Source organism: Neolamprologus multifasciatus, chromosome 23 (genome assembly GCF_963576455.1).
Source record: "Neolamprologus multifasciatus chromosome 23, fNeoMul1.2, whole genome shotgun sequence".
Classification (NCBI taxonomy): Eukaryota; Metazoa; Chordata; class Actinopteri; order Cichliformes; family Cichlidae; genus Neolamprologus; species Neolamprologus multifasciatus.
In genome coordinates, this window is record NC_140460.1 from 39,289,065 (window position 1) to 39,313,043 (window position 23,979).

A 23,979-nucleotide genomic window follows, 5' to 3' on the forward strand; every position below is an offset into this window, starting at 1 on the left:
ATGCTGACTGATATGCTGCTCAGTGTCTTTTGCTGACTGCTTTTAAATCAGATGTCACTCTGAACATAAACACAAGCTACAGCAGCCCAGCTGTCTTAGCTGAGTACAAGGATACATTTACTCTCTTTGTGTAAAATATTGTGATGATTTCACATTATATTAGGCAGGCAGCTGCCCAAATTAAACCGTGACTATTAGCAGTTTAGTTATTTTGAACGCCTCGGCTGGAAAAAATTCTAAATGGTTTGTAAGGTTGGCCACAACTCTGTATGTAAAGGGGAGTTAGAAGATTGCTTCATATTTTAAGATTGATTAAGATTAATTACAATTTTTAATTGTTTTATTTTACATTTAACCTTTTACACTGCATTGAGTTGCTGCCATGTGATTGGCTGAGTGTGCATCGTTGTTTGTTTCAAAATGGACTTAATGCTTGGTTGAACATACAGTCATGTTTGTCTAGTTGTGATGTTTATCTCCTTTAGATTTATTTTTTATTTTCATGATGAAAAATGGTTTGTTGGTTCATACCTATGAAGTTACAGTGTTTCTGAAAAGCCTAAAAAGATTAATTGTTACCATAGTAAACTTCAAAACAGACTTTATTATATGATATAGTTATAAAATAGGATAAAAATTGACTTCAGCATAATATAAAATGTGTTTTCACGATACCTGATTTTTAGCACTATGTATGCATTGGTCAACTTTCAGATCTATGAAGTTCAGCTAAGTTATCTAAGTTTTCATTTTTAGTTTCCATGTGCATTTAGATCGGCCGATGTACGGCAGATTCTCTGCTGTGTGATCTGTTTCTAGCTGTGCTGATGCTAGCAGGACTAAAGCTGATCAAGCAGCAGTAAATATGTGAAGCAAGGCTGAAGGATACACTCATAAAATGAACAGAATCATAAGAATATAACAGCACGAGCACTGCAAATGCAACTAAAACATGTTGACATCAATGGTATGTTATTTGAAATCTATATGAAATAATTATCCAATATTTTTTTATTTATTAATAAAATTAATAATTTTTTTTTTTTTTATTTGTTTGATTTATTAATTTTATTTTTTCCACAATTGTCTAAATCAGTCTGTCTGTGGACTGGTACAGCTGAAAAGCCGAAGCAGCCAGTTCCTCTTCTTCTTCTTTGGTTTTTTCTCTGGCACAGTCTTAGCTTCAGTTTTGACTTCAGCTGAATGTCTGTCGGCACTGGGAGCTTGGTGGTTGCCTAGGCGACTGAATGTCATCTCTGTTTTGTTTTTAATTCAGTTTCACTGGTGAAACTAAGAAACAACAGGCTGTAGAGGAACACGTTAACAGAGCTTTACTAACTCTTACTGTCATATCCAGTGTGGACAAATCTGTATAGATTTATATGAATATATTAATCATTCATGTGAATAATGCAAGTATGCAAACTAAAAATCACAGGAGAGCTCATGAGACCACAAACACTGATGAGGTCCAGTTCAGAGAAACAGATTTTCTGGGGGGTATTTTGTGCAAGATTGATGGTTATTCTACATTTTAATATTTTTAATGATAACATTATCACACTCCTTTTTTAACAAATGTAAATTAAATGTTTCAGTCTGGATGGAATTCAATTTAAATTGTGTAAAAGTATTTTTTAAGCATGTTTTATTATTATTATTATTAACCCTGGTTAATGTAGCAGTTTGAGGAAAAATCCCACTGCAGACGCTCTGGTGCTGTCTCAGGATCATTAATTGTTTTTGCAATATGTGTGGAAATAAAAGTTGATCACATGTTTAACAAAATGTTTGCACCTGGAGATAAGACCAAAGTATATGAAAAACATCTTTCCAGTGACTTTCAGGTAGAATTTATGACACGTGTAGTTTTTTTTCTTTCAAAACTGTATATTTGCTGTTAAAATGGAACAAATAAAGCCCGACCCATATAGCCCGCAGACGTGTGGTCTTGAAGCTACATTTCACATTAGTTCTCCCTCAAAGTGCATTCAGAAAAAAACCCACTTGTGATAAACCACAGCAAACCCGGAGACATTTTCAAGCTTTTCAGTATGCTTTATTGAGGCACACGGTTGCTGAATACACATGAACGGCTGCCCCATCCTAGCTTCCAGCCAACACATCCACAACACCAACAACTCAGACAGCGCAAAGCCTTTTAAGTTGGCGAGGCGTGATAGCAAATGCAGCGCAGGTACATCCATCTCACCTGCAGCAGCATCGCAGACCACGCCCCCCTGCCACACCACTCTTTCCTCATAGTTGCTCGCCATCGTTGCTCTCAGGGGGCTGAAGGTCCCCACCAAAGTGCACAGGTAACTGCCCTTCACATTTCACAACAATGATCCTGTCAGTGAGAAGACTGCCTTCATACTGGCACCTGGGTTTCCTGGCTCCCTGATGCTTTAGCTTACATTTAATTATGCGAAACGTTGCGCTACTATACGTCATGCCGCTATTTTCATCGTACCTCCCATCACCTCTACAAATGGATTTGACCTTTGCTGGAATGCTGAGGATGAATGTGTTGGTTTCCTTACAACTGTTGTCAGTTTTGTAGATATTCCTATTTGATATTTCTGTGTCACACTGCTTTTCAGTCATGTTAGCATCTACATGCTGTCTTCTAAACTTTTCATAAGGGGTTTCTTCAGGTCGGTTCTTGCTTGGTTGAAAATTGTTCACTTTGGAAAATCCGGTAGCAAAGAGCAGCACGAGCATCATGCAGACAAACAGTGTCTTCATTGTCTCCTGGAGAAGAAAACACATGGACATTTTTTCACATTAAGAATTTGGTAGATACATCCTTTTGGATCCTGAAGCTCAGTAAGTCGTCTTTGTGAGCTGCAAACACACAAGACAAGAGGACTGATAGACCTTTTTCTTTAAATGAAAGAAGTAGTTTTATTTATAGTTTTCTTTTTTATTTATTTATAATCTTATATATAATTTTGTTCTCTGTTTATTTTTCAACTGTTAGGATGATTGAAAACTATCAAGCTTTATAAATATCCTAAACAAGCCTGATCTGGACAGACTCCTGGAAGCAGATTCAGGCGTGATGATGTCATTTTCAACTGGAAAAAGAAGCTTTGAAAAGCTGAAGTAGTTGTCTTTAAATGTTTAGATATTTAACCTTGTTGTATTACTTTATATTTTATATTTATCATATTAAGACATCAAGATATTTGTTTTTGCCTTAAAATTTTGTGTTTTAATTTGTACTTTTTGTCTTTTTTATTTTTATTTTGTCATTTTGCCTTTTTTTACTTGATGTGATTTGGATAAATATATATTTATATCTACTGATATATTGAGAGTTTTTCTCTGAGTTTCACAAGCCCATTTTATAGATAAAAGTCCAGGTCATAATAGATCTGGTTCATTAAGAACAAAGTTTAAATCCTATTTAATATAAATGCCTTTCTGCACTCAGTTATTCTTTCCTGTCATATGTTTCAGTGTGCTCTGTAGTAACAATGACACACTGCAAAATAAAAATAAAACAGAACTCAAGACACAATGGATTTTCCTCCAATTTGTATCTGTTTATGTGTAATTTATAGGATTTTTATTTTTTTTTATAGTTTATATAGATTTTTATAGTTCACTTTTGTCACAGAGGAACAAAGTGTGTTTGGATCTGGACACTTTGATTTTTATACTTCTGATCAGCACCACCTCAAATAATCCTTTGCATCCACACCTACATCACTAGCCCACCACTTCTAGGAAACTTTAACACTTCTCTGCTTGTGACTCAGAAAGATAATGCAAATATGATGACCACTGACCACAAGAACCTGTATGTAGATGCAGCCTGTTTTTCCACATCTGGCTTTAGAAAAACAATTAATGCACAAACAAATAGGGTATTTGTAAACGTAACACGTCTTTTTAAAATAAAAAGACGTGTTGGTATATTTTGACCTTTCAAATAAACTATTAACACTTTGTTCTGCCTTTTATAACTTAAATGGGATATTATAGTTGTAAACTGCCCTAGAGCTCCCTCTAGTGGCTGCTTTGTGATATGGGTTCGGTTACTTTGGGAAAGGAAAAATGAGAACGTGAAGAAGAAATAAAAGATGGCGGAAAGTGATACCGTAATGTTATTGTTCTAAGCTAATACGGACCTTAAAATGTTGTTGCCTTGGACAAGATATGTCTGTAAGTATGAGTGTCGATAAAATAATTATTATCTTTTGTTTTGTGTAAAAATGGTTCGATAATTTGTACATTTGAAAGTTTTATCTTGTTAGCTTGTAGTAAGAGCGTAACAAGCTAGTTTTCAATGTTAGTTAGCTAATACAGTATTTTGTACTTTCAGTTTTACGATGGTCAAAGAGAAGGCAATGGTCAGAGGCCATTCTTCAATAAATCAGCGCAAAAAGGAAATAAGTCTGGTTATTGGAGCATCGTTATCTCGCTGTCTAGCTGGTGAAACTAAGAGACTCAGGGCGAGGACAGCATACACTTCTTTTTTTCCCTTTTTTAAGTATATTTTTTGGCAAATAAAGTGAGTGTATTGACAATTTGCTGTTAAAATGTTGGACAATCTTTTTTTTTTGTTTTATTACTAGTTGCTAGTAATCATTTCATATGAGGATTTAAATGGATGTATAACAAAACAAGACAAAGGATAAAAGAATATTTAAAAGTATATTTAATGAAGCTGATCGAACAACAGTGCAATATGTCATGATGACAGGAAGTCTGACCCTCAGATCCCAGGTCTGCCTTCTAGTATATAAAACAATCATCTTTCTTGTGGGGAAGGAGCCGGAGTTAGAGCAGGAAGTTACACCATATTGAGATTGTTGGGCTAGCCTCAATGCCAGTGTTGGACTCTCCAGTTTCCTTGAAGGAGGTTTATGTCACGGTTCTGGGTGTTTCTGACCCAGCTTTTTGAGTTCTTGTGTTTTTATATTATGGTTTACGTTTTGAGTCCTTTGTTGTACTGTGTTTGTTATTTCCCTAGGTTTCAGTTATGGTTATCATAGGTTTATTTCTTAGTTCTTGTAATATGGCTTCACTGTGTTCAATGTTGTGTCTACCGTGACCTTTTTGTACCATGTTTCAGGTCCCTATGTTCTGTCTTCTCAGTTGCTGTTAAGTTTGCATGTTTAGAGTTCAGTCAGTGTGTTTCCTGTTTTACTTTGAAGGTCCATCTCTCATGTGAGTGTTTCTAGTTTTGCTTCCCTTGTCTCGTCCAGCCTGATTACTCCCAGCTGTGCTCTCCTTCTGTGTCTCATTCCCTCGTTATCCCTCTGTGTATTTAAGCCCTGTGTTTCTCTTTGTCAGTGTCGTGATCTCCCTCATGGCTGTGTTTCCCTGTGTGTCAGTTTATCTATGTCCCAGTTTAGTTTTGTTATATTTTTTGTGCCATTCTGCAATGAAGCAGCTTTTTCAGTTTAATTCCTGTGTGGTGAGGTTTGCGTTTGGGTCCTTCTCCTGCCTGCACACAGCCGAAACATGACAGTTTGACTTCGTGCCATTGTTGGCTGGACTCTGCTCATTGATATCCCAGTATCAGTGAGTTAAGACACCATGCATTTATTTTCTGTGTGGCACACAACAAGAAGACAAGCCAAGAGAGAACACATCAGCCTCCAATGACAGTTTATTAAAAGGTTTATTGGAGGTTAGTTGTTGTGTTATTGAACCTCTGTGCTGATGAAAGTGTGTCCTTAATAAATGTACTCCATAAGAAAGTGTGTTCACAAGTGCACAGAACACATTAGGGCACAGGTCAATGATTGATTTTACAATTGTATTGTCAGATCTATGGACACTCTCGGATACTTGGATACTCAGGTGATTAGAGGAGCAGAGATGATCAGCTGATCAGGATTTGGTGGTGAGTTGGATCAGGTGGTGGAGAGATACAGGACAGGCCTGACATACACAAACGTATAGTGAAGGTGCAGAGGCTCAGGTCTGTGACATTGTTAAGTCCCAGCTCAGTGTCCATATTTAGATGTAACAGTGCTATATAGAAACTTTACCTGATAACTTGTATGAGTAATGTTTTCATCTCAGGCATGTAAATTTCATTTGTGAATATATTTTTAATACTTGTACGACAGATATTTGAGTGTTAAATAGAAAATATATGCTGAAACTGAAGTGATGGGTAGCACTCTTCAGTTCACCCCTGCTCTCGAAACAATGTAGGTGGTCCAATTAACATATTTACATTTTTTCATTTGCTTTTGCTGTTTCACTTGCAAAATATTTCCAGTGTGACATTTGATCAGGTCTTGTAAACCTTGTCGTTAACCACGCAGTCACTCCCAGGCTGCTGTTCTGATCACCGGATCTTAACTTAATTGTCACAGTGCACTCAGAACAAAACAGCCATGCAGAGATATGAGTCACAGTGACATTAACACTGATGAAGACAGTCGTCGTTAGAACCAGCAAACTGAATGAACTAAAAAAAGATCATCTAAATTCAACTGGTCTAAAATATCAGGATCTCAGTGTTAGGTCCATAATTTTGAAGTAGAAGCTTTTACTGGTTTTACTTAAGAAAAAGAAATAATAAGGAATTTGTAGAGTTTAACAGATGAAATCATGTTCAGTGCTTTGTCCTGTCAGTAAACACAGATTCTTTATTTGCACTGAATGGGACAGCATATATTTTCACTGCTTTTGGCATAATGACAATAAAAGATAAATAAAAGATAGTTTCAAAGTCTGACCTGCAAAGCCCGTCCACTCAGTGTCCTCCTCAGTCATGCTGGTTGCATGATTGCTGTAGACGTGCTAAACTACTGTGACCCGATTAATTGAACTGAGCTCACACTGCAATAACTAATCAGTGATGTGGTAGTTTAAGTACTTCATTACCAAATTGTATAAATGAAGTACATCAGAAGATGTTGGGGAAGAAGGACTTGACCGGGTGGGCCTGGACCCCCGAGGCCTGTCCCTGTGCCGACCTCGTCTGAGTCTAATAGATTTATAAGATAGAGCTCATCAAAAGACTAAGATATGAGTATAAACATGATATTTGTCAGTTTAATTTAATGTTAAGTTGAACTGGAGTTAACCAGAAACCTTTACTCTTCCAACTCCTCTACTTTGTCTAACAGTTAGCTTAGCTTAGCCTAGCTTCCTCCTGCATGGAGGAGCAGTTTTCTTTGGGTTTCTCATGTTTGTTGTTCTTGCGTGTAAAAGCAGTCATCTTGCATCACTTCTGATTGGTGAGCATGACTAGTACACAATAAAGAGACCATCAGTTTTAACACTCTATTTCAAACCTGGATCAGACACTTTGCAAAACATGGAGGCTAATTGAAGTTTTTGCAAATTGCTAATTGTATGGTTTCAAATTGCAATTTTGATTTTAAGTCGACTAATTGTTCAGACTTGCTCTGGGGCCTGTCTGAAGTATTAAATTGACATTTATTTGTCTCCACACCTACGCAGGGAAACTTTTTTGTAAGTGTGAAATGGAAAATAGAAGAAGTAGAGATGTGGGTGTTCCTATTTACAGTGGGGCAAAAAAGTATTTAGTCAGCCACCGATTGTGCAAGTTCCCCCACTTAAAATGATGACAGAGGTCAGTAATTTGCACCAGAGGTACACTTCAACTGTGAGAGACAGAATGTGAAAAAAAATCCATGAATTCACATGGTAGGATTTGTAAAGAATTTATTCGTAAATCAGGGTGCTGTGACTGTGCTATGAGGATTGCTATGATTTTCTTAACAGTGCAGCAGAATTTGAATTCAGACTTTACATGTTGTCCAGTTTCAGCCAAGGGAACTGAAAAGTGTGCTGAGGATAAATGATCAATTAGGCAGATGTAAATGAACAACAGCTACAGGCTGGAGGCTCTGACATCACATCTGATGGAGACCCTGGAGAGCTGGTCCTTGCTGATCTTCGGCCCCAGGTGAGCTCACTGCTGAACCCCTTTCAGTTCACCTACTACACCAACATTAGGGTAGATGATGCTGTCATCCACCTCTGACATCAATCCCTCGCCTGGAAATTGTTTGGAGCACTGTGAGAATCATGTCCTTTGATTTCTCCAGTGCTTTTAACACCATTATACCGACAATCCTGAAGGACAGGCTGGGTTACACAGGTGTGGACCATCACCACATGGATCCTGGTGAGTCTTACCAACTAGTGATGTGTTGTTCGTGAACGAAACGGCTCTTAGAGTCAGATCTTTGAAGTGAACGACGTGAGCCGGCTCCTTATTGGGAGCCGTGTTTTTTTTTTTTTCCCTCACCCTCTCTCTCGCACTTTTTTCCACTTCACTTCGCACGTGAGCCTTGTGCTTTGTGCTGGGCAGAGGGGGGAGGGGCGGTAGTTACACTCAGTAGCACAGGAACAGAGCAGGAGGGAGAGAGAGAGAGAGCCAGGGACAACAACGTCACATTAGAAAGGTATAGTAATCATCCACAACTATTTTCAGTTGCAGATGATAAAGGATTCAGAAAGTTTATTCATGCAGGTCCATATGACAGAGGATGTGCATCTTCTTTTTGTTTTCATATTTTAATTTATATTTAATTGTGTTGTGGTTTGCAGTGTTTTGTGTTGTTTCACTTTAAATTTGTTTAAAAGGAAAAAGCTGAAAATTTAAATAGTTAAAAGTTGAAATGTGAATAGTTGGTTTTTGTATTATATGATTTATTTATTACATTTTATGTGGAGTGAATAAATAAAAGTATATTTACGGTGGCCCCTAGAGACAAAGCACATACAAACTTCAAATCACGTACAATACACAACAGCAGTGCTCCAGGATGCTGGGCGCAGTGTTAAGCTTTCGTTGCCTAGTGGGTACACAAGCCAGGAAGTACCAATGACCGGATTTGGTGTGTGGTAGTTACAAGTTTGTACGTGCTTTGTCTCTAGGGGCCACCGTAAATATTTATATATAAACATATATAAATAAAACCACTTTTTTTTACATTAGTAATTCCTTTTGTGCATAATTTTATATTATTGTTAATAATAAATAAATTAAAGCAACAAAACAACCTGAAGAGCCGGTTTGGAGCCGAAAGAGCCGGTTCTCTAAAAAGAGCCGGAAATCCCATCACTATTACCAACCACCCTCAATATACAAGTGCCCATAATTATGTGTCTGAATGGGAATTCTGCAGTATAGGTACGTCACAGGGAACAGTTCTGACTCCATTTCTATCACAATATAAACAATAGACTTCTCCTACACTTTTGATAAATGATTCCTGCAAAAGTTCTCTGATGATTCAGTAATTACTGGTAAATGGGGACGACAGGAAGTACAGAAGACTGACTGAGGACTTTGATGACTGGTGCCAGCAGCTCCGCCTCCAGATTAGCACTGGGAAAACCAAGAAGCTGGTAGGACAAACATTCTCCACCTAAAGAAAGTGAACAGGGAATAAACATTAAGATTGAAGCAGAAGCAGTGTGTTCATCTGACCAATAAACAGTAGCAGACACATCTCTACATCAACTGTTCAGAGGAGACTGTGTGAATCAGGCCTTTAAGGCCAAATAGCTAAGAAAAAACTATTAAGGAAGACAAACAAGCAGAAGAGATTTGTTTGGACCAAGAAACACAAGGAATGGACATTAGACCGGTAGACATCCATGCTTTGGTCTGATGGGTCCAAATTTGAGATCTTTGATTCCACCTGCCATGTCTTTGACTGATACAGAGAAGGTGAACTGATGGTCTCTACATGCATGGTTCCCACCATGAAGCATGGAGGGGGAGGTGTGATGGTGTGGGGGTGCTTTGCTGGTGACACTGTTGTGGATTTATTCAAAACTGAAGGCACACCGAACCAGCATGGCTACCACATCATCCTGCAGCAACATGCCATCCCAACCAGTTTGCGTTTAGTTGGACCACCGTCTTTTTTTTTCTCAACAGGACAATGACCCCAAAGACACCGCCAGGCTGTGTAGGAGCTATCTGACCAAGAAGGAGAGTGATGGAGTGCTGAGGCAGATGGCCCGGCCTCCACAGTCACCTGACCTAAACCATATTGAGATGGTTTGGGATGAGATGGACCACAGAGTGAAGGCAATAGAGTCAACAAGTGCTCAGCACCTTTGGGAACTCCATCAAGACTCTTGGAAAACCTCATGAAGATCAAGAGTGTGCAAAGCAATAATCACAACAAAGGGTGGCTGTTTTGAAGAATCTAACATATAACATGTTTTGAGTTATTTTTAACATTTTGGTTTGCTACATCATTCCATATATGTGTCATTCATAGTTCTGATCCCTTCAGTGAGAATCTACAATGTAAATAGTCACAAAAAATGAAGCACAATTTTGTCTTAACCAGTGTTGGGTAAGTTACTTTAAAATAGTAACTTAGTTACATTACTAGTTACTTCTATCAAAAGTAACTCAGTTACTTCAAGTTACTCGTTACTTTCAAAGTAACGAGTAACTTGAAGTTACTAGGGAAAGTAACTTTGGTTTTACTCAGAATTCTCTTGTTAATGTGTTGCTTCCATAACTTTGCCAGTCTTCTAGCTTGCTTACTTGCCACAAGTGCACTGTGCCACCTACCAATAGAAAGGAAAAGATATTACATATTTCCACGAGAGAAATCCCACGCCTGGACCGTCATTGACTGCTGCCATGATTCTAGCCTACGTCACAGCGTCATGTGCGCCTTTTACATCCAACACAAAAAACTGCAGTCGTGGTGCTTTGATTGTACTCGGAACTCGGAAATTCTGCCTTCTGAATAGGAAGATGTAGGTAACACCAGACTGCAGATGAGCTGCATACAGGGCTGGACGGGGACAAAAAATCGGCCCGGACATTTTGACTAGAGACTGGCCCACCATTATAGGAAAAATCATAAAGCCTTTGAATGAAAACAAACGCTGTTGTGACAGTGATGTTCACTGTTTTGATGGTATATATGCATCAATCTATCAATCCTTTGTTGTAAGATTCAGATAATTATTTTTTAAAAGCTAGACATTTTAAATGAGAATAAGAAAGAAAAGTATTTCTTTGTGCCCACCTCTCCCTGTTAATGCCCTACCTGGCGCCCCTGGCAAAACTTTGCTAGATCCGCACCTGCACAGTTACCAGCTGTCAGCTACCTAAAAAGGATCCTGGGGTTATCTGTCTCTCAGAAACAGTTCATAACTTCCCTTCAACTCATTTATGTCACCTAAAAGGTAAACCTGTTTCTCCATCACCTGTTCAGCTCTGATGATTCAGTAAGGACATCTCCTGGTTTCATCTTCATGTTTCCATCTCACCAGATAACCAAACCGACATCATGACCAGCAGCTTTTTTGCAGCTGTGGCTCCAGCAAACATCAGCTGATACTAGAAATTAATATTAAATAAATTCTAACAACAGCTGATCAAGCTTAAACGTGCTGCTATTGTTTAGCGCGACATCGGCTGGTTTCCTCTTTCTGGTGCAAAGTGGGTGATAAACAAACAAGAGAGCCGATCAGCTGATCATTGATCAGTTTTCATGATTGAAGTAGAAACGGGAGAGGGAGGGGGGAGAATGAAAGAAGAAGAGGCAGCTGTGCAGCAAAGACAGAATAAATCCAGCTTTGTGTCTTTTTCATTGTAGCTGAATTACGGGACAAACTGTTCCTTTTCACCTCAATAAGAAACGCGTAATATTTTCTCTGAATACCAGACGGGACGGTTGGCAACTCTAATAACTTATGAACAAAATAAAGTTCAACATCATTAACTTCATAGCACCCACCCAGCTGTATAGAAACTCCGTCATGCTAGCTAGTACGCAGTACGGAAAAAGTCAGAATAACGAAAATAAACTCCACCTAAACTTGGTTTATATCTGACCCAGATAGACTGCAGGTCATAACTTCTTACCTGAAGTTCAGTTTACACTTGGACCGGCGGCAGCCTCGGGTCTCTTTTCCTTCTGCGTCCTCCACCTGCTGCCTCCACCACTTGCTAATGTTACAGAATCTGTGGAAGCTCCGCAATAGCCACCACACGAAGTAACGAGTAACGACCCTATCTAAATCCCAGTAACGACTAACGCGTTCCTGATTTTGGCATAATAACTAGTTACCGTGCTCGTTACCACAATAATAACGTAGTTACTGTAACGCGTTACTTAATAACGCGTTAGTCCCAACACTGGTCTTAACCAGGTAACTTTAGGGTTAGCTCTGGGTTTTATGTCCTACAAAGGTGATTTGCTTTTTACTGGGGTATATTGCCATGGTAACTTGTGCTTTAGACCCAATCTGTCCCAGACTGGAGCCATATCTGAATTCTCTTTTTATTTTCTGTCTTTACTCTTAAACTTTGCACCATTCCACCACGTCTCTTCTGTTAGTCTGTGAGAGAGAAAGCTTTAACATTTGAATGTGTCCAATCTGACGTTTCAGAGCTCTAATGTGTAGCAACTGCCTTATAAATAATTAACTCAATTTAAACTGTTTAATCATCTCTATGTGCTAAATGCTCATTTTAATGCAGCGTTAATCTCATTGTTTTAACAGTGCTGCATTTTACATTGTCTCTGATTGGAGCAGGCGGCACTCATCATGTTGTGTGGAAGAAGACTTCAGCTGAACAACAACAGTTCAGTTCAGTTCATTTTTTATTTCAAACATTTCAAACATGAGCCTTCACAATCATTATTTGTTTGAAAAGGAGTAGGTAGAAGTATTTACTTATTTGTCCCTCAAGTTTTACCTCTCATTCATTTAAAAATTTTTTTTAGTCTTAAATTAAACAAACAACATATGAAACAAAAGTAAAGCAAAACAAAACAAAACAAAACATACATAAATCAAAAACAAGAAATTAGCAAGCCCCACCACAGTATAGTTTCTTTCATATGAAAAATACAGAAGGTGCATATTTGCAGATACACAAATTATGGAAAAACAAACAACCAAAACAAAACAAAACCCCCAAAAAAGAACCACAACACCATTACCAGCAACATTACCGTCCTGGGTTAACCCCGTTTTCTTCATTGTTATACTTATTTAAAATTAGGTTTTTATATTTTACTTTAAACTGTTTTATGTTTTTACTGTCTTTTATTTCTTCTGTTAGACTGCTCCATAATTTAACTCCTGCAATTGAGATAGACATCGTTCTTAAAGTTGTTCTAGCACTTTGTATTTTTAAATTCCATTTCCCTCTTAAGTTATACCCACCTTCTCTTTCTATGAACAATTTACAGATTTCTTTTGGAAGCAATTTATTTCTTACTTTATACATTATTTGCGCTGTTTTAAGCTTCACCAAGTCTTGGAATTTAATAGCTTGCATTTTGACAAAGAGTGCAAACACATGACATATTACACCCAAGTTAACAAAAACTAAGCCAAATGCATTTTCGGTATTTAAAAAAAATATTCTGATTGTTTACCTATTTTTAGACACATTTGTTTTATTTACATAAAATAATTTCAAACAGCTGCCTGCAAATATGCCTCTTTACCATTAAGCCAGGTGTGAATGACAACCTGCAGCTGCATGCTGTTGTGGTCATTGGTGTCACATTAGGTTTTGAACCACAAACGGAGAAGTTTCTTAGAACTGCTGGGCTAGTGATGTAGGTATTGATGTAAATGATAGCTTAAGGCGGCGCTACAGCAATGTATAAAAACTGAAGCTCCCAGAACCAAATGTTATTTGTTCTTCTGTGACTGAGGTGAACTATAACCTGCTCAGGTAGAATTTAATAACAGCGAGTCTGAACTGCACTTGACTTGATCTCTGCTCATCTCCAGGCTTCACTTCTCATTCGGTAAGAACTCGTTGGCTTTTGCATACTTCCAAGAAAGAAACTTACTCTCCTGCCACACTTATACTCACATTCACTATCCAGACATGGGCTTCAAAACATGCTGGCATCATCTGGGTTCTGTGAGGATGCAAATAATGCATAAGTATTGCAATTACTGCATGTCGAGACAGAGGCCTGTCTTCATTGATTCATGTACAAATCAAGTTTAACTTTAATTCCACTTTCAGGGCATTTGATTCACTGAAGTCATCTTCACCACCTGCTCTTCCAGACGACGGACTCGTGCCTGAACACCTGCAGTTAACCAACCAAACACTGATCAGTGAGGTAAAAAATAAGGTATATATCCTCATTTGGAAAAGTGTGAATTCAATCTTGATAAATTTCTAATATATAATTACATTTAGCAAAAGTGATGTCTATTTATGATCACATGTATTATAAATATCAGTGCTAACACAGCTGTGACATGTATGAAGATAATATTTTGTTGTGATAACTAAGACACACATACTATTACCTAACTGCAGTCAGCCATTTACCTATGTACGGTTCAATGTGTGGTTGTAAGTAGAGAACTCTTAATGCCTTTAGGTCCACATCATAAATTCATCTATTAAAAACAACAACAAAACAACATACACAAACAAACAAACAAAACTACCAAGATTATTTAAAATTATTTAAAAACTCTACTCCAAACTTTTATCAAGTATCAAATTCCACAATATTATTTTTCCAAAAGTTATTTCCTGCAGCAAAACTTAGACTGGTTTTGATACTGAATTGTTGGAAGCTGTTATATTAATTTTGATTGATTTTATAATGCAATTATTTAAAAAGCTGAATTAAATTGAATACAAAATTCATGTGATATGTTTGTATTAATAAAGTAAAATGGTTGTTATTAGTGGTAAATGATTGGGGTTTGCTAGATGTACCTCAGAGCAACAGGAATTCCTAACGTACACACACATAACCGTAAATAGCAAAGTAGATGTGCACACCGTTTTCAAGAGTAGGTAGAGTACACATGGCATAATGGTGACAATATTAGACTGAAGGTGTGTTTCACAGACACAGACACTAACCTGCAGTCTTTACAGTGAAGATGCACAAACATCAACCCGACTGGAACATCACAGTATGATCTGTAAATATATGATCTGTATTTGTCTTAGCTTCATAGTTACACTGTTTGAACTCAAATATTAAACCAAACAGGGGTAATTACCTGTCCAGCAGAGCTGTGTGTAGCCGTCAGTTAGAAAAATAATCAGGTCCTGATCTCCTCTCAAAAGTCGCTCTGCTGACTCTTGTTTTATTTCCAGCTCAGGTCAACTTTGCTTCTGTCGTTTCCTTTCTTGCATGTTCTGCGTCTTCTGCTCAAGTCAGCCACCTCCGGCGGACATGCAGAGGGGGGTCTGCGCTGCGCGTGCACCTCGGGTGTGCAGAAGCATGCTTCCACTTTTTAGGGTGTTTCAGTTTCAAAATAGAAGTTTCGAGAGCTGCGAAAAATTACGTGATGGTCGTAAATCAGTGAAAAGTGGCTCTTAATATGTAGGAAGCAAGAGAAGAGAAAAACGGAGTCGTGCTTTTGGTCTCAGTATGTGACTTTAAAGGGTCACCGAATATGTTTACATATTTTGTCTGGCCAAGAGATGGTCATTAAAAAAAGTACTCACATCTCTTGGTTTACAGATGTTAGGCCACTCCTCTTTACAGAAACTCTCTAAATCCTTTAAGTTTCTTGACTGTGTGACTGTGAGGTCTGGAGACTGACTAAACCACTCTGTGACCTTATAGTCCATTAGTACATACTCAGATCAGCTTGATGTGACTCAACTCATTTTCCATTGCAATCAAGTACCACCTAATGTGCGTGTGATCATTACAGCAAAGTGGCCAAATGTCTGTGATGTCGTTCATATGCAACACGAACACCACAACAAAGGAAGATGTTGCAGGGGGACTGTAGACCTGAAGAAGGTCGATGATCTTGTATTGTCCCTGTAGACCTCAGTAAAAAGTCCTTTGAGTGCTCTTTGGTCTCGCCATGATGGTGTAGAAGTTGGAATGGAAGAAACTGATGCTGTGGACAGGTGTGTTTTTCACACAAAATAAACTGAGATCAGGAGTATCTGTAACTGATTAACTGCCATCCAATCTGTGTGCAAGAATTCTGGTTTGGTTATAGGGGATCAAATACTTAGTTCAATCAATAACATGCAAATCAATTAAAAACCTTCATGTAATGTTTTTTTGTCCTGGATTTTGGTTGTTCTGTCTTTCTCCATTAAACTCAAACTACCATACATTTTAGAGACTGTTCACTTCTTTGTAAGGGAGCAAAATTACAAATTCAGCAGGAGATCAAATGATTATTTCGACCAGTGACAATATTTTTGCTGCTTTAAATTCTTAATCTGGAAAATGTTCCTGTATTTCTTTCTCCAGGAAACAATGAGGATCCTGTTTGCCTGTTTGCTGCTTGTGCTGCTCTTTGCCACTGGACGCTCAAAACTAGCTAATCGCCAACTCAAATGGCCGCAGCAAGAAACCCGTTATGAAGAGTTTATACGAAAACATGTAGATGCTAATATGAGTGTGGGAAAATGTGATACAGAAATGAAAGAAAAGGGGATCTACGATGTTAACCACGGTTGTAAGGACACAAACACGTTCATCATTAGTAATAACAAACAGGTCAAAGCCATTTGTAATGGTCAAGGATCACCTTATAATACTATCTTTACAAAGAGTAAAGCAAAGTTTAGTATTGTTGTAAACTGTTAGTATGTAAACTAAAGAATGGAGCCAGGAAACCAAACTGTCAGTATAATAATGGCACACTTCACAGTAACGTGAGTGTTGTAGTCCAATGTGAAGGAAGGTTACCTGTGCACTATGAAAGGCACATACAGACTTTTGAATCCAATAACGCAACTACAGGAAACATGGACTCTACTTCTGTACCCACAAATATAAATTTCTGAGATAACAAAAGAGCAACATTTAGCATCAGCTCTAACTAGAAGTGACTGGAAACATCTTCCATATCATAAGTTTTTACTTGAGCCTGTCTTTTAAGTGCATACATGTTTTGCAAGTGTTCAACTTGTATTTCCACTCATATTGTATGAAAAACAGTTAAACGATTTTTACTACAAATGCAGGTAGAAAAAAACTGTATTAAATGTTACTGATAAGAAAAAAAACAAAGTGAAAAAACATGTAATTTTGTTATTTGGTTCTTTTATCATCGATACTGATATATTAATAGCAATGACTGCAGAATACAGATGTACAGTTATGTATTAAAATAATGTGAAAGGTGATTTTGGTAACTCTGGGATCCAGCTTGCTTCTAATAAATGATTTATTGTCTGATCACAGAGTAAATGTGTAAAAAAATGTTCTTTGAACACTTCAAACATCAAGACTCACAAATTGACCTGTCTTTGCTCAGTGCCCTGTGTGTTTTTATATTTTATATGATTTTTTTGTTGTATTGACAAATTGCAGTTTTAATGGTTCTTGTATAATTAGAATCCACTGTGTACTTATTTTGTCCTCAATTACAATAAACAAACACAGCACAAAAAAAGCAAACACAATAAAAACTATTTGCTGCTTCTGAACCATTTGTTTTAGCATTTTGTTGCTGATGAATAAAACTCAGGCTCAGGAGGTAGAGCGGGTCGTTTACAAATCAGAAGCTTGCTGCTTCACTTCCTGGTTCCTCCACTCTGTATGTCAAAGTACTGCATGTTCTGCATTACAAGGCGCTCTAAAAATCCTTTAATTTTCTCAAAAATCAATAGTTCGCCTTATGTATGAATTCTGATTGTGGTTACTGACCTCAAACTGATTTTATGTGGTACACAGCGCTCAGAAATCTGTCAAAAAATGTTGCACTGCGACTTTGGTAAGCTACGACGTCGCACTGCTTGATGGATTGTCGGAGCATTAGGTTATCGTAGTCATGAGCCTCACAGAGTAATCTGGGTTCAAAACTCGGTCGCTGCAGGTCCCAAAGTCAAATTAACACTGCAGCATCACTGAGAGTTAAAAACTGTCTAAATTCTTTCATCTTTAATAAAATGATCAGCGTTGCTGCTTTACCAGGTGTTACAATTAACTTTAACATCCAGGCATCCATGGAAACAGAATTTATTAAATTTAATGGAGTTAGAAGTTAGCAGGAAGTTAGCTCACTGGTTTCCACCTAAACATAAGCATGTTGTGACTGAGAGATTTCTGAAAAAATTCAAACGTACAGCTCTGCTACCACTTCCAACATAAACGAAGACAGAAAACAAAACACCAGTGACTCTTGGTACTAAAGTTGGGCTAGCTGGTATCAGCACGTTCTCACTCCCAAAGCGTAACATTTTACGGTAGGTGACAAATCGTCAACATATTACGTTTTCGGCTACCCACCATGTTCCTAAATGACGACCTAGGAAAAATGAGGAAATATGAGAACCGTATGGACTCAATCTACACATGTTCGCTCTTTTTCTTCAAATCGCTTAGAAACACGCTATTTAACATAAGTCATGTATAAGGTCAGGAAAAAGGTTATGGTTAGGGCTAGGGATAAGGTTAGGTTTAGGGCTGGAATACAGGGCTAACGTCTATTACCGCGGGAGCGTCATTGCACTGGATTTCGGCCATAACCCGCCGCGTACCATAAGAACGCCGAAGGTCTCCTTTTGCGTTCCTCAGGAACGCCGCGGGACGTGACAAAACGTCGGCATGTTACGCCTCGGGAGTGAGAACGGGCTGCTGGTATATAATGATGTGCTACCTGATCGCTAGTGACACAACTATGTTAGCATAACATTAGCACAGTGAAGCTGGAGGCTAAATGCTAACTTTTTCCCACTTGATAAAAGTTAACCTGAGGGTTCCCGATGGTTAGGGACAAATGTAATCACATGGCAGGATGCTGTAAACGGACCAAACTTACAATATGAGGTTAGTCATTAATATACTGCAACAACATGGGACTAGAGCAGCTGCGAGAGAATTAAACATTAATGAATCAATGGTACGGAAATGGAAGAAGCAAGAAGAACGAGTTAAGTAAAGTTTGACTTATCTGACTGTTTTGTTTCGCTTTATGCACCTTATGGTTCGAAAAATAGAGTATCCTTGAGCAAGAATCACAAACAAAGTGACACTAAATTATTATTTTTTGTTTAAAAACCAGGTGTGATGAATATGAGTACAAATTTGTAGCAAATCCTGTACATACAGCTCCTCATATTCTTAAGAACAGATGATCTGTTTAACTGAACCTTACTTTCAGTAAGTCACTCGGTGTTGCATGTAAATTAAATTCAGACTGCTGACTCATCATCCACGTGCCCTAATCAGGTAACAGTTCAAATGGCTGTTTTGTTGAGTCCCACACATTTGGCGTTTTTATATATGTGTCATATTCTTAATCTGTCGCAGCAGTCACGATGCTGCTTATAAGTTATATTCAGACTGATGAGTCTTCACGGATGTCCCCAAAAGAAGTAAAGCTCCAAATGTCTATGCTGTGTTTTCTTCAGTTATTACTTATAAATGTTTTGAAATGCAGGCATCTGATGTTCCAGTTATGTAGCCTAATGTAACACAGTCAATGCTCTCACTGCCACTGCTGCAGAGATCAGGGTCAAAAACAGTGTGGGCCCCACCCATGCACACACCAGAATGAATGAACCCTTCCTGTATAAACGCAGTCCCTTGAGACGTGACTGCCCCTCAGCGTCTGTTTCTTGCACCAAAGCAAAAAGAATAAATGGCTCTCTGTTGATTGTTGATGTGTTTCTATGCACAAGCACCCTGTGACATTAATAATGACCATGCCTTTCAATTTGAAATGACTCCCACAAAGATACATTTTTGTCCTTAATGTGCTTTTAATTCTATTAACAGACTGCTGACTGTAGCTCTCTGATATACATTAGCGTTATAATATTAGTGAGAAAACTGGCCGCCTGTGTTCAGTCATTAATAATAAATAACCTCTTATTTAACTTCCTTCAGTCCTGCTGTGTGAAAGTTGAAAAAATATGAGGTCTGAATTCAACAACAGGTCACGTGATATGTTTTCTGTTGATCACACTGAACACCGAGCTGCTGCCCAATGATTTCTCTAATAGAGTAAAAAGATGTTTTAATGGATCAACACTGTGTTCACAATAATCACAACAGTAATGCAGACTTGGCTCTTAAAGAGCTCTGTTAGCTCTTTATACACAGGAAACATGTTTATGTGAGTACTAACGAGGCTGAGCTTCTATGAGCACTGCAGCATCACTATATGACTGAGTTCCTGGAGTGGGATGTCACTGACCACTTCTAGATCTCCCCTCTCTCACAATCAGCTGATGTCAGTTCATGTGGTGATAGCAGAGACTCTCTAAAGCACAAATCTTTCTTTTTTTGATCTTTATTGGCAGAAAGGACAGGAGTGAAATGGTAAAGTGCAAACTGCACCCAGGACAGAAAAATCTGCATTATCGAGCACAAAATGTAAATGCTGGTAATTGATATTTGACGATGATGATGATGATGAAATCCACCATTCTGTCAAATATCCTTTATAACTGCTGACAGCTACTATTGCATTTATACTCTTACATAACTCCAGTAGTTGGATGTTTATCATCATGTTTTCTAAATGTTGTTTTTGTTACACTCACTAATAAAGATGTCAGGCTTACATTTGCCTCATGTCTGTGAGTAAATAGTAAACAACCCTCTTCCTATTGAAAAAACAAAAGTAGTATCCAAGATGGCCGACTTCTAAATGGTCACCACCCATCTTGAGGAGTTTGCCCCCTCACATATACTAATGTGCCACAAACAGGACTTTAATATCACCAACCATTCCCATGTTATTACGGTGTATCCATATAAATGACCCACCCTGTATAATAGACCTCTCTGTATTGAGTCATAAGTGCTATTAATTTCTGTCTCTCTTCCAAAGCATGTCTTTTATCCCATCTTCCTCTTTTCACCCCACTGGTCAGCTAATAAAAGAAAACAGAGAAAACAACAAAAATCACATGACCCTGTGTGAGAAAGTGCTATGGCAACAGAAATCTTCTATTCACTTACCTTCTCACTGTGTAATCATTATTGCTGGGCAACCGCCCAGGTTGCCCATATCAAAAAGCGCTACTGACCGCAGGTTAACCAACCAACCACTCATCAGTAAGTTTCATAATTTGGAAATGTTTAAAATAGAAGTCACACTCATATAGCTGATATTGTTACCAAGTGCAAGAGGGCTTTGCTGAAAGTTCACTGTGTCTGTGTAATAGTTTTGTGTTAGGACAAACCAAATCAAAGCAAACATCTTGTGCCCAGCATATCCACTATCCAAACCATCTCAGCCTTGTTTCTCCAACTCTGTTTTCAAAATGCTCTAAGGTGTCCCTCTGATGCATTCATTTCTAATCTTGTCCACTCACTCCTATGAAACTCTTAGTTGTTTCATCTCCAGCTCAGTTTCATGAAACTTGAATGCATACATATGTGGAATTTATACATATGTGGAAAATATGTAAATAAATGCAGAATTAACAGAAAACAAGACAGAAATTAATAATAAAAAGGTTAAATAAAGTTCAAATAAAATAATGAAACGATTTCTTAAGTTAGCTCAGAAAACATCAACATTACAACGAAATATGGTAAAATGAAAGATGATAACACAATAATGCAGAAAAAAATGTTTATGGTCACAGATCAGTGATAATAGATCAGTCACTCCCTCAGACTCAAGATGTGATCGATCATATCTTTATCGTCTGAGAATGTGGTTTTCTTCACCACAGAAGCAAAAAGGTGAAGGAAAGAGATGGCAGCATCTGTACAAAACGAGTGAATATTAGCACAGTAGGCGCCTTCGAACGCTAATCTCCAAGGTCAGACGGCGGGCCTGGGCCCAGCGCTGGATGAATAGCTACAGGACAGGATGGCTGATGGTGTGATGTGGAGATGTATGTGCTCTCTGTGTAGGGGAATTGTTTTCATTTTCTGTTCTCATGCTGACCTCCCACAAGGAGCCCAGTATGAGTAGATGTTTGATGTTTGGTCGGGGGGGGAATCTGATTTCACTGCAGGTGTAAACTTTGCATGTGACAAATAAAGGCTTGATTGATTGATTGACTGATTGATCGAGAAGAATTTTAATAGTTGCCTGCTTTCTACTCGACCTTAGCTAGGATTGTACTCCCTGATCTGGGAAGGGTAGGAAAAAAGAATTCAGTTAACAAGTGGAAGAGATTAATTTAACCTGCCTCCACTGAGTGAGCAGCGCCCTCTGCAGTTTGTGTGTGGAAGTGCAAAAGCTTACAGCACCTGGTATTCCCAGGCGGTCTCCCATCCAAGTACTGACCAGGCCTGACCCTGCTTAGCTTCCGAGATCAGACGAGATCGGGCGTGTTCAGGGTGGTGTGGCCGTAAGCGAGGAATAGAATGCATAAAAGGCCTTTTATAGATGATTACAGATTTAGATTTGATGCATTACAGATAGATTACACCAGGGGTGTCGAACTCATTTTATATTGCGGACCATATACAGCCCACTTTGATCTTAAGCCGTCTGGACCAGTGAAAGTCTCCTTTCTGTCAGTGTAAAGAAGTCACTTATTTAACAGTTTTTCTGCGTGTTAAAGAAAAGCTGTTCTGACAAAGAAAGAAATCTGTCAGTACGATTTTTGGACTTAAATTGTAAGAAATAAATGTGTAAAATCCCAGACAACATTCTGGTAGCTCTTTGCCCAGATTGCCCATTTTCTGTTGTTGTGGTTTTTGTTGTTTTTTAATTGTAGTCATAAAAAATAAGATTTCTGTGGTTGAAAGTAAAAAAAACAAACTTTTCTGTTTACACAAAGTTACAAAAGATTTACTGGAGACATAGCTAAGCATTTTCAGTGTGCAATAAATCGTGAAAGCCGACGTTTCTTTGATACTGAAAAGCACAAATTAGGCTTTATTGTCAGATGTCATTTTTTGGGGAAAAAACAGTGTGGTCACATAAAATGACATGGCAGGTCACATTATGTTTTTATTGACATATTACTTTGTAAAAAGCGTGTTGCTGCCTAATGTAGTTGTATAATCATAATGTTTTATCTATGACATATCAAATTAATGTTAAAAAGTGTAACTGATCATTTACTGCAGGGCAGTGTGACGGAGAACAGTAAACTAAGACCAATAGTTATAGATGATGAATGTTTCTACATCATCTATAAAAAGCCTTTTGAACGTCTCCTCTCTCGCTTACGGCCATACCACCCTGAACACGCCCGATCTCGTCTGATCTCGGAAGCTAAGCAGGGTCGGGCCTGGTCAGTACTTGGATGGGAGACCGCCTGGGAATACCAGGTGCTGTAAGCTTTTGCACTTCCACACACAAACTGCAGAGGGCGCCGCTGCTCACTCACAGAAAACAGAATCAGAAAAAACAGTCATTAAAATGCTTATAAAAATAAGGCATTTCGCTTTTGTGCAAAACTTGATAATCATCTCACTGTATCTACTTTTCTGGTGTGTATTTTCCAGCAGAGGTTTAGCTCTGTGTCATGTGTCTGACATTTTGTGGAGACTGATATTTACTCAGTAAATATCAGTCTTCCTCCTGTTTTCTATTTTGCAGAGCCTTACTGATGAGCCACAGATATTATTTTATTTTCTCCCCCTGATATCTGTAACTTTATCATTTAAACTGTTGCTATGGCTCCAAGCAGCCCCATTAACTTTGTAATTGACTTTTGTTTCCTCCTTTCTCCTCTCTATAATTTACTGCCAATATATTGTGAGTTTATATCAGTAGCATTTGAGCAAAACCTGGTGAGGACTTAGAAGAGCTTCAACATCCCATTATAATTTTAGTATCGCACAGACAACATAAATTACAACCTAATCCAATCTGAAGACACAATTGAAGCTTCACACATTCATCTACTGACAGTGAAACACTGCCCTCTGCTGGACTCCAATAAAACAGATCATACTTTAAAATGAGGCAGCATCAACAAGCTGTCTGCAAAAAAAAGACGAAAAAAAGAACAAATTTGCATGAAATACAGAACATATTGATTCTATGAATCAAAGAAAGCACTCTGTAGTATTCTACAGAAAGAGGAATTTCTCGGCACAGTACTGAGTAACTTGTCAACCATGGAGAAGGCACAGT

At 38.2% G+C, this 23,979-nt stretch overlaps 3 long non-coding RNA genes and 2 other non-coding genes across 5 annotated transcripts in view; 4 read left to right on the plus strand and 1 right to left on the minus strand.

Annotated features, from left to right (window-relative positions):
• LOC146492252 (uncharacterized) overlaps positions 1-23,979 on the plus strand; it is a 90,468-nt gene that overhangs the window by 12,035 nt on the left and 54,454 nt on the right. The window contains exon 3 of the long non-coding RNA XR_014872380.1: positions 5,787-5,863. This is a non-coding gene — a long non-coding RNA (uncharacterized LOC146492252). The remainder of the gene's footprint in view (positions 1-5,786; positions 5,864-23,979) is intronic.
• Positions 274-4,404, plus strand: LOC146492253 (uncharacterized). Its single transcript, XR_014872386.1, has 2 exons — positions 274-4,173; positions 4,334-4,404. It is a non-coding gene; the product is annotated as an uncharacterized LOC146492253 (long non-coding RNA).
• Positions 13,389-19,311, plus strand: LOC146492254 (uncharacterized). The gene is made up of 3 exons (XR_014872381.1): positions 13,389-13,763; positions 13,991-14,090; positions 16,221-19,311. It is a non-coding gene; the product is annotated as an uncharacterized LOC146492254 (long non-coding RNA).
• Positions 22,125-22,243, minus strand: LOC146492255 (5S ribosomal RNA). Its single transcript, XR_014872617.1, has one exon. It is a non-coding gene; the product is annotated as a 5S ribosomal RNA (ribosomal RNA).
• On the plus strand, positions 23,062-23,180 carry LOC146492256 (5S ribosomal RNA). Its single transcript, XR_014872665.1, has one exon. It is a non-coding gene; the product is annotated as a 5S ribosomal RNA (ribosomal RNA).